Source organism: Schistocerca piceifrons, chromosome 1 (assembly GCF_021461385.2).
Source record: "Schistocerca piceifrons isolate TAMUIC-IGC-003096 chromosome 1, iqSchPice1.1, whole genome shotgun sequence".
NCBI classification, from domain to species: domain Eukaryota; kingdom Metazoa; phylum Arthropoda; class Insecta; order Orthoptera; family Acrididae; genus Schistocerca; species Schistocerca piceifrons.
Window position 1 is genome coordinate 694,865,814 of NC_060138.1, and position 12,074 is coordinate 694,877,887.

Consider the following 12,074-nt stretch of genomic DNA (forward strand, 5'->3'; position numbering starts at 1 on the left):
ATAATCTGACGTGAAAACTAAATAAGTCTTTCTCTGCGTGGGAATCACATAATTGTGCGAGCATTATGGGAAGCAAACACTGGGGAAAACCGATGTTTGGGTCTGTGCGTGAAGCGTGGGCGGATAGCCGAATGCCGGTACGGTAGCTCAGCGTGTTCATTCAGAGGGTTAGCTGCTCTCTGTAATTAAAAAAAAAAAAAAAAAAAAAACAGAGTAAATGATAAACGATGAACTTGAGGGGGTGTCGTGGGACGTCCGCCCCGCACAGGTGCAACGAACTATAACGAACAAAATGAGAAGAAAAAAGCAATTAAGGCGATCACTGGCAGAAAGCAGGAAATCCGGGCCAGAGTCCCTATCCGGCGCATATTTTCATTTGTTTCCAGTAAACTGTATAACTTTGGTGGTACAAGATTCGCAATTTGCGAGTACATTTCACCTTTGTGTCTCTGGAGCTGTTGCCGGACGTTTTCGAGAACACTTATTGCCTGTGTACGAACTTCTGTCGGTCTGCACGCGCTCATTGTAACGTAGGCAGCGGGGGCCGAGGGTGAAAATTGGGTCGCGAATGCTGAAAGGCTGAGAACGCTAACGTAAAAGAATGTGCGAAACTCGTTACATTTGCAAACCTTACAAGCAAGTAACGTATTCTACCTTACAGTAACGGCTCATTTAGTCACTATTGTCATATATTTTACGTGTACCAATTTTGCGAAGGAACTGTTTCCATTCGTTCTGAAGGTCAGTGAAATGCGTGACCGTTGGGAGTGATCATAAAACGCTAATACCTTACAGTTTTTGTTAAAAATGTGGCTGATTTAGGAAGAGGGCTCCACCGGGTGGTGCTACCAGTTAATATACATAGCGTTTTCATGACTGATAATCAACCCTTTGATGGCACGAAAAGATTGCAAGGCAGCTGCACCATGACGATTCGAAAGTAATTTAAAAGAAAGACATTTAATTCTGTTTCTGAACTATTTTTTTAATTACCAGGATACGAACCCGTGATCTTCTGCTTACCCTTCATCCCATGGTGGCCTTACCGTTTTTTTACCTCTCCTGGACAGGAAAGGGAAACTACAAAAACAGATCTACTTTCCACCATCACTCGAGCCCTAAGAAAAGTAGAACTGCAACTCTTCAGGCCTATGCCAAAACAAGTAACGTATTACTAATACGTTGGTAGGAAAGGAAGAAAGTGTGCGAAGAGGACACACAGGGGAGCAACGAAAATGAAAGGAGTTGTATAGGGACTTCTTTACGTATGTACCGAAATTCCGCGAGTCGCTCGCGCCTTCGGATCGTAGAACATTCAAACGTGCCTTCTCGAAATTTTTATGGTAATTCCCTTCGTAGTTCGTTGAGAGCATCATGTCGGCAAATAAACATCAGCATGCCATGGCTTGGACATTCCAACTCTAAGGCGGGTCATGAAAGGCGCTCCATAGAACATTTGAAAAGAACTCCTTGTATGTGGGATTGCGAACAAGTGCGCGGTGTCAGTCAGTAAGTCCAGTAACCCAGTTCCCATTCCTCGTCCGGACCAAAAAGTAAACTATCTGACAATATTTGTATCGTACTGGGATGTAGAAGTACATTTCTGTGTCTTAATGGCGTATTTAAATATCTTTCGTGTTTTATTTAAATTTTAAGGCCTTGAAGTTTAACTCTTTAATGCTCCCAGCAACAAGCAAACCCATACAAGTACGTTACGAACTAACACGAGGTGAATAAAAGCATACAGAATCTGTCCTGTCCAACGTAACGAAATCGGTGATTGTACTAATTATTTGTACATAACCTTATGCATTTTTTCTACTTCCATATGAAGCCACTCATTACCTATTGATTTATTGAATCAGTATACGTGCTCTATGTGCATAGTCTGTAGGCCGGTGCCGACTGTGAATGGTTTGTGTGGCTACTAGTATTCAACCTACTTGGTATATTTCGTGCAACGTCTCTATTTCTGTTTTCATTAGAATCCAAATGTGTGAACAGTCCTGCTGTATTTAACTTACGTTATAGTGTACTCCGCTAAGCAGATTCAGAAGGATGTAGGTTGCAGTGGGTACTGGGAGATGAAGAAGCTTGCACAGGATAGGGTAGCATGGAGAGCTGCATCAAACCAGTCTCAGGACTGAAGACCGCAACAACAACAACATAGTGTACTCAGCAGCAGAATTTGTAGAACCAACTCAAAGACGTGTCTCTGGCGCATCGGTTCGCAAATTGCATTCGCAAAACACTGGGAAGTGAATAAGTGCTCCGTGAAAAACTGTTGGTGCACATGTTGTCTTCTTCGTTATTCAACCTCTTTTTCCACAGATCCACGTACACAAGTTCTATGGATTAAATGCCGTCTTTAGCAACTGTAAGAAAAGTCTTATTTACACCACGCTCGTTTCACATTATTTTAAAGCATTTTCAGTGACCACTATAACAGTACGGTTTTTTTCCCTTACAATTTTGTTTGTTGTAGTCATTAACAGTTTGCATGCTTTACTTATTACTATAAACAACTTTTACTTTTTTCGTTATTCACGATTTTTTGTTTTTTCTTGTATTTTTCTTCGTCTTCCACGTGTATGTTAAGTTTATGCGCGCAGCTCTTTCACTGCACTTAATATATTCACATTTCTGTGTTGGGAGGTATCACACGCGAAATGGTGAAGGAACAGTGATATCTCCCAACACACAAGTGTCAATATATTAAGTGCAGCGAAAGTGCTGTGTGCAGAAAAACAACTCATCCACATGGAAGTCGAAGAAGAATGCAATAAACAAGCAAATCGTGAATAACGAAAAGAATAAAAACTGTTTATAGTAATATGTAATGCATGCGAGCTGTTAATGACCGCCGGCCGGGGTGGTCGAGCGGTTCTAGGCGCTACAGTCTGGAACCGCGCGACCGCTACGGTCGCAGGTTCGAATCCTGCCTCGGGGATGGCTGTGTGTGATTGTTCTTAGGTTATTTAGGTTTAAGTAATTCTAAGTTCTAGGGGACTGATGACCTCAGAAGTTTAGTCCCATAGTGCTCAGAGCCATTTGAACCATTTGTTAATGACCACAACAAACAAAATTGTAAGAGAAAAAACCATATCGTTACAGTGGCCATTGAAGACACTTTAAAATAAAGCGAAACGCATCTGGTCTAAATAAGACTTACTACAGTTGCCAAAGACGGTAGTTAACTTACACAGCTTTCACTAACAAGTTTATTCGATATTTTCGCGATACTAAATATTTTTAAAATTTTATTACGATTTCTGTGTTATCAATTATGATTAAAAATTTAAGTAATCACTCAATAAAACGAGTTTTTCTCATTTTTAAAAATTTTATTAATCTTCAAAATAAACACGGTGTTCCCTCGAAGTACTATGATTCTCAAAATTTTCTGTGAGAGGAGATAGTTGGAAACCCCAACTGTAGCATTTATCCCGTCACAGGGGACGCACTGTTAGCGCGATTTGGAAAGTTTGTCTTATGTTAACTTTTTGGTCGTACAGCCTTCCTGTCGCCACAGTGGTCAGTTATCGTGAGGGAGGGAAGTTCAAAAAAAAATGTTCAAATGTGTGTGAAATCTTATGGGACTTAACTGCTAAGGTCATCAGTCCCTAAGCTTACACACTACTCAACCTAGATTATCCTAAGGACAAACACACACACCCATGTCCGAGGGAGGACTCGAACCTCCGCCGGGACCAGCCGCACAGTCCATGACTGCAGCGCCTTAGACCGCTCGGCTAATCCCGCGCGGCGAGGGAGGGAAGTGGAGTGCTCCATCTGCCTGTGAATCACGTAAACTTTGTTCTATGTATTGTGGTGTTTTAAGTGACTATGTATGATATGTTCTGAAACGGAGTTTGGAGTCACCACAGCATGTGTGTTCAGAGCCTGAGAAACCGCTTAGCAACCAGTTTCATGCTGGTCGGTGTACCAGTGCAACGGTCGTTTACCAGCCACGCGAATTCGATCCTTGTGTGGTTCATCTCCCTGTCTCTCTCACAGAGGCCCATGAGCTACTTACACAGAAAATGCTATTGTCCAAATTCAGGGTGTTTCAGGAGGGGTAGTAAATATTTTAGAATGTGCAAAGTACAGACTAATTGGAAAAACATTTCATGTAACATGTGCCCAGTTTTTATTGGTTACAGAGATATAGGTCGTCGCAGGGATAAGTTTTCGTTTCGCCTATCGATACTTCATATGCTCTGGGCTCAGCTACCGATTGCCACTTTTATTTCGAAATTAATTATACACTACTGGCCATTAAAATTTCTACACCAAGAGGAAATGCAGATGATAAACGGGTATTCATTGGACAAATATATTATACTAGAACTGACATGTGATTACAATTTCACGCAATTTGGGTGCATAGATCCTGAGAAATCAGTACCCGTAATAACGGTCCTGATGCGCCTGGGTATTGAGTGAAACAGCTTGGATGGCGTGTACAGGTACAGCTGTCCATGCAGCTTCCACACGATACCACAGTTCATCAAGAGTAGTGACTGGCTTATTGTGACGAGCCAGTTGCTCGGCCAGCATTGACCTGACGTTTTCAATTGGTGAGAGATCTGGAGAATGTACTGGCCAGGGCAGCAGTCTGTATCCAGAAAGGCCCGTACAGGACCTGCAACATGCGGTAGTGCATTATCCTGCTGAAATGTAGGGGTTCGTAGGGATCGAATGAACGGTAGAGCCACGGGTCGTAACACGTCTGAAATGTAACGTCCACTGTTCAAAGTGCCGTCAATGTGAACAAGAGATGACCGAGACGTGTAACCAATGGCACCCCATACCATCACGCCGGGTGATACGCCAGTATGGCGATGACGAATACACGCTTCCAATGTGCGTTCACCGCGATGTCGCCAAACACGGATGCGACAAGCATGATGCTGTAAACAGAACCTGGAGTCTTCCGAAAAAATGACGTCTTGCCATTCGTGCACCCAGGTTCGTCGTTGAGTACACCATCGCAGGCGCTCCTGTCTCTGATGCAGCGTCAAGGGTAACCGCAGCCATGGTCTCCGAGCTGATAGTCCGTGCTGCTGCAAACGTCGTCGAACTGTTCGTGCAGATGGTTGTTGTTGTGACTTGGCAAGACAGCCAAGCCACTATGAGGAAGCCGAAAGGCACGCGTTTAAGCTCACGCAGGCTGGCGTGAGGTCTGGAACAGGACAAGGACTTTATAGTAACAAAGAACGTACGTAGCTGCTGGAATACTTAACTCTAATCCACAATTGGTGAACATCGCTCTTGACGGTACATGTTTTACAGCATCAATAGTAACTGCTAATGGCGCCTTGCTAGGTCGTAGCAAATGACGTAGCCGAAGGCTATGCTAACTATCGTCTCGGCAAATGAGAGCGTAATTTGTCAGTGAACCATCGCTAGCAAAGTCGGTTGTACAACTGGGGCGTGTGCTAGGAAGTCTCTCTAGACCTGCCGTGTGGCGGCGCTCGGTCTGCAATCACTGATAGTGGCGACACGCGGGTCCGACGTATACTAACGGACCGCGGCCGATTTAAAGGCTACCACCTAGCAAGTGTGGAGTCCGGCGGTGACACCACAGTTGTCTTGCAAACGTCCCCATCTGCTGACTCAGGGATCGAGACGTGGCTGCACGATCCGTTACAACCATGCGGATAAGATGCCTGTCATCTCGACTGCTAGTGATACGAGGGCGTTGGGATCCAGCACGGCGTTCCGTATTACCCTCCTGAACCCACCGATTCCATATTATATTCTGCTAACAGTCATTGGATCTCGACCAACGCGAGCAGCAATGTAGCGATACGATAAAACGCAATCGCGATAGGCTAAAATGCGACCTTTATCAAAGTCGGAAACGTGATGGTACGCATTTCTCATCCTTACACGAGGCATCACAACAACGTTTCACCAGGCAACGCTGGTCAACTGCTGTTTGCGTACGAGAAATAGGTTGGAAACTTTCCTCATGTCAGCACGTTGTAGGTGTCACCACCGGCGCCAACCTTGTGTGAATGCTCTGAAAAGCTAATCATTTGCCTATCACAGCATCGTCTTCCTGTCTGCTAAATTTCGCGTCTGTAGCTCGTCATCTTCGTGGAGTAGTAATTTTAATGGCCAGTTGTGTATGAAGTTGTGCGTGAGTTTACACAAATTTTTCAACTGTGATTGTGATGTGTTGACCAATTCTGTTGTACCGTCTAAGCTTTCCGCGCGTGTTTACAAACGCTGAGTATGCCAAAATGGTATTTGCGTGCGGCTTTTGAATTTTAAACGCTGCTGCTACTTGTGGAGAATACGGTAGATGATTTCCTAACCGCAGAGTACCAGATTCGTGTGTATGTGCTCGTGTTTTCACTAAACTGGGTGACTGGTGGAGCACCCAGCAGTTGTATCCTATCTGAACGTGCAGATGAAGAGAGTGTGATGAAGCAGAAGACGTTACTCGCTTTGTAGAACGTAGCCTTTTGTTTACTGGTGAAGCCAGTTTCACTCGTGATGGCGTCAACAGCACTTCTCACATCGGAGGTCCGACGAAAAAACTGCATGCCTTTGTGGAGACATTTTCAGGAACACTTTCCTGTAAATGTGTGGTACGATTTGGTAGACAATCAATCGAACGCTCCTGTTGTGTTAGCGGGTCGTCTGACAGGGTCTCTTTCTCTAGACTGTTGAAAACGAGATAACTGAATTACTGGAAGAGGCTCCATTGGCTTCAAGGATGGTTAAGTTCTACCAGCACGACGGGGCCTCTGCACGTAATAGTCGTCAGCTGGTATATAATCTAAACCTAACATACCCTGCAAGACGGATCTGCAGAGATAGTCACGTTTCTTACCCACCGAGGCCCCCGGACCTTACGTCTTTAAATTTTCGCCTGTTGGGACGACTGAAAAGCGAAGTCTGTACAGAAAAAGTGCACACAGGAGTCGAATTTATGGCTAGTGCTACCCTCGTAAAAGGACGCCAATATGACATCAGAAGAACTACAGCTGATAATATCAAGAGAATTTCAAAGTGCGTTGCAGTTGGAGGTAGAATTTATGAAAATCAGCTTTGTCTTTAACACATTCTGTTAGCATCTGTTCGAGTTACATTCTAACAGCTGTGTCTCTATAATTAACAAAAATTTAGACTCACGTTCGTTGAAGCTTGCAGTTAAAAAAAAATTATTCCGGATCCATTCTTACACTATCATTTAACCGTTATCTGTCACCTCATTTTTACCTTCGCGGTTATTTTGCAGTGGTGCCTTTGATGAAGGCCGCCACTGATGTTAATAAGAACGTTTGGAAGAAGACTTAATCAGTTAAAATTCAACAGTTCGTAACAATTGCATAGGTACGATGTAGCTCTGATAACTGAGAGAAGGGACCAAAATGTTAGCATATTATGCATATACGAGTAGTACCACTGAGGAAAAAGTACTAAATCCAATTCTTTTTTACTAGTATTTCTGTTGGGCGATTGCCCAGAAATAAAAAATATAACGGTTAAATATCACTAATAATAATTCGAACGAAATATTATTGGTAAAACAGGATAAAGAATACGAAAGTAGCATGTTCCAATAACAACCGTCGAAAAAAAAAAAAAACAAATAATGAAACTGTTCTAGGGACGCGCACGTTTTTGACAACCTACCTGTACGTGAGTATACAGCGGTAATGGAAGGGGATTATTTTGAAATCGAGCAAATAAATTTAACTTGTCCTTTTTGGTGTAATATTGAAGTCAGAATCTGAAACCTACGACGAGTCAGATCTTTTCCTTGATGCTCATTTCCTGTCTCCAGACCGGCGCTTTTTCGCCATTAGTACACTGTGCAAAGTTGTTAGCCATTACTACTCAGTGTTATCTCAGGTTAGTGTCAGACATGATCCTGTGCTGGACAAAGATTTCTCTGGGGTCTTTTTGTTCTGATACACGCTGTCGACGATTCTCATTTGCGTTGTCAACAATACACATCAATGATACTAATCTGTTGATTCACGATTTGCTCTAATGCTACATTAATTTAGCTGTGCTAGTAATCGGTATTTTCTGATAGATTTCGTCGCCGCTAATTTGTTATGGAATTTATATTTATCAATGAAAAGGAACTGCGAATAATCTGTAAGGTTAATTTATACTGTAATTCGGTTTTCGGCGTACAGGGCAAATTAATGTTATGCAATATCCACAGTTCGTTTTTCCGTTGTAAACATTTTGTTGAAATAGGGCAGAAAAGGTGTGTAATCACGTAGCAGCTTGGTGTTAATAGTCACAATAATTAAGGACTAATACCTTTAAATAATGCTAAATCGGGACAACCGAGCGGAGATTTCTGCAGCTATTTCTGCTTTCCCCTCACGATAGGCAACAAGCTTAACATCCTCGGCAGTTTTATAGTTTAGCACTTGAAAAAACTTTCTGAATACCCCATTCCTTAAGTACACTCCCAGTCGAACACTTCCCTTTTGTCTGTAACTTTTTGTGTTCTTCTGAAATATTTACAGCGTGAATTTGGAAGAAGAAAGAAGCAAAGGTTGTGTTAGTGCCACCGAGTGTTCACGCGTTATGGAACTTGACTCCCACAGCAACGTGAAACGGTATCACCCTGGGATAGAGGTGACGCACATACTATTAAAATGTAGTTTTGTTATGTTACTGAATGTTGAGCACGGCCACCCAAGTGTAGATTTTCCGTGGTTGCCCTTAATCGCTCCAGACGAATGCCGGGATGGTTCCTCTGCAAAAGAAACAGCCGATTTCCTTCCCCATCCTTTCGTAATCTGAGCTTCTGATGTGTCTCTAATGACGGCGCAGACGCCTGGATGTTAAACACTAATCTTCCTTCCTTTTTTATTGTACGTCTGGAATTTTAAAGTAGTGCTCTATGTGTACATCGAGTTGGATAAACTGAAACACGGAACCGCCATAAAATAGTTCGATTTGGATGGCGTATCACCAATGAAAATGGACCAAAAATTAGTGATGTCCAGAAGCAGTGTTCCTCTTTTAAAGTTTTAACAGCTAAGAAGTGGATGGCTGAAATCAAACATGGACGTACCTCTCTTGGAGGTGAAGGACGTCACGAAATTAGAAATGCACAATATTGTTTTCGGAGATACGCTATGAGTGGTATCCGAAATACCTGACTGCGTAGCCGTATGCGTGGAGGACTACGGCACATCTGACGTAAAGGTGCGTGCGCGTTCTTTGAACGCCGGCCAAAAGCAACTTGCAAAACATATACACAGATGCAGTCCAGAGATTTCACATTCATTCATACACATTATATTGGAAGCTGTAGAGCGATGTGAGTAGACGGCTCCAACTGCTCCCTTGTCCAGCGCCCTGACCGTCCAGTTAAAAGGCGTGTACGCTCTAGACCAATGAACAACAAGCAACTACTTCGTTGGCCGGGATTTACACTGGTGTGTCCGAGCTGCAAATTGGAGCAAATGAAGCCGCTGGCTTTGGTTGCGGTTCGAACAGCTGGTGGTAACGTCAAACCGTTGGCGGTTGGTTGGCCTTGGGAACCTTCTCCTAGTGTGAACCCCGGCTCGAATGTTCGTTGGTTTAGTAGCGATTTGCTGTGTGTGTTGAACGAGCATGTACTCACTGTATTTGAAAATATGTTAAGCTGACACGTGAATCCTCAGTGGCTAAATATTTCAGTGTGACTGTTAACCTTTCCGCAGCAGGTACAGATCTCCTAAAAGAGGAGTTATCTTTGGAAGTATTAGGGCGTACGCGATTCAATAACAATTCGAAGTCACTAGCATTCATTCGGAAGAAAATATGAAATTCAGCTTTAAGGTCAGACGTAAATTTTGCCCCATCACACTGCTCCCTACCCTTTGAGAGGTCGCCCATCAGCGTCGTTTCTTCTTTTTCTTTTTCTGGCTATCAGTTTCTTGCAGTAAAACGATTACTCCACATGCGACGACTGAAAAATCCTCTGTTTCCTCGTATGTGCCGGTTAAATTGCAATTAAAACGCTACTTCTACCTCTAAACTCTGCAAACCACTGTGAAATGCACGCAAGAGAGCACGCCCCGTTGTACTAATTATTAAGGCTTCTTTCCGTTCCATTCAAGTACGGCATGCGGTAAGAAGGACTGTTTAAGTGACTCCGTGTAATCTTGTCCTCACGAGCCTTACGAGAGTGATACGTAGGAAATTGTTGTATACTCTAAGTCATCATTTAAAGCTGGTTCTTGAAACTTTGTAAGTAGGCTTCCCCGGTATACTTTACGTCTATCTTCAAGAGCTTGCCAGTTCAGTTCCTTCGACATATCTGAGGCGTTCTCCCACGTATCAAACGAACCTGTGACCATTGGTGCTGCCCTCCTCTGTATACGTTCAATATCCACCTTTAGTCCTATTTGATATGAGTCCCACAAAGTTGAGCAATATCTTTACAGACTTTATAACAATAAAAAAATGGGAACGATTTCAACAAGTTTTCAGATCCAACTGCGATTCCACACGGCCTGATCCTGTTGCCACAACCCGTTCGTTTGCTGAGGATGACAGGCCGAACCCCAATGCGTTGGTGACGGACCTTCGGCCGAATGCATTGGCTGTCGTTCGTTGGCCTTCGGTGGCCTAGTGCGTACGGACTTCTACTCCGCCTCCCCACCAACGCGGCCTCCTGGCTTTACGAGTAACAGAGAAAGTCGGGCATGCAGCGTTTCAGCAGAATGTCAAACACCTTCTGGGCATCTGGGGGCGTAGCTCAGATGGTAGAGCGCTCGCTTAGCATGTGAGAGGTACCGGGATCGATACCCGGCGCCTCCAGGCTACATTTTTTCCGTCGCTGAACAATCTGTGACAATGAACAATAAAATAATCGTTCGGTGGGACTAGCTAAGAATTGCCTAGAGAACAGACGTGTCGCTAACGCCGGTCCACTAGCAAGTTATATTTTCATACGAAGTAAATTCGTAGGGCTTCGAAGCTGATGGAATTGACACCTCTTTGGCAAGTTGCGTGTTAATGTCACGACTGAAACGCTCTGAGGTTGAAGGCGAATCCGTGACATGTAAAACGGGAACAAGCACAGCACTTCGTTTACAGCTAGGTACACAGTAACACGTGGCCAGTCATCGACTGTACGTTGTTACACACACACTATTAGATACAGAGACAAGGCCATCATAGTTTTATCTGAGACGTGCTGTCCCAGAAATGAAAATAGGTCCATGTGATAGAAATAAACGATTTTTCATTCATAAAAAACAATTTTTCTTTGGAAGGAAAAAATTTCCCATTATAAGGGTTCTAGTTCTGAGGTGTAGTTTTTTATGTAGTACTCTACAATGCAGAAAGCTGTGCACTCGTAAGTCTTCAATTATTTACATTTTTCCGGTGGCGTCCGTCATCCGTGTGAGATAAAGTGTGACCGAACATGCAACTTCCTTTTAGTATCACTATTTCATTCATTACGTTAGAAAATTCACAGAAAATGTGGCAGCCAGTAAAAATTGGTTACAAAATTCATTAACGTTTGAAACTTACAGTACAATTTGTGATATAAAATCTCCATTACCAGGATATGTTCTGCTTAAAGCAAAGACAGAGACAATTTAATATAGTGAATCAATACTGTGCGGCCTAAACTTTGATGCATGCCTGTCGATTTGACGCCGCTTAGGCGGCCTGCATGTCAGTGTTGCAGCTTAAAACGTCAAACGTCATTCCATGCCCCGTCCCCCAAAAATGAAAAAGACGAACCGGCAGTTACCGACATCTCTATCACATACTTGCGATACTAAACACTAAATCAGGAATCGTTTTCAAGAATGAAACGCTTTCACAAAGGCACATGTGTCTCTGGAGGTCTTTCTGTGCAAAAATCCATGAAAACTTATTTATCCACGCATCCTCGCCCCCTCCACTCATGCGCTCTCCCTCCCTCTCTCTCTCTCTCTCTCTCTCTCTCTCTATCACACACACACACACACACACACACACACACACACACACACACACACACACACGCAAACGCACACAGATCTTCAAGCCACTGAAATGATTTCATAAAGCTCCTACTACGTCTGTAGCTTGAACGGGTA

General features: G+C 43.4%; 1 non-coding gene across 1 annotated transcript; it reads left to right on the forward strand.

The window, feature by feature from the left end:
* Positions 1–10,724: 10,724 nt before the first annotated feature.
* On the forward strand, positions 10,725–10,797 carry Trnaa-agc. The gene has a single exon. It is a non-coding gene; the product is annotated as a tRNA-Ala (tRNA).
* The last annotated feature ends 1,277 nt before the right edge of the window (positions 10,798–12,074 follow it).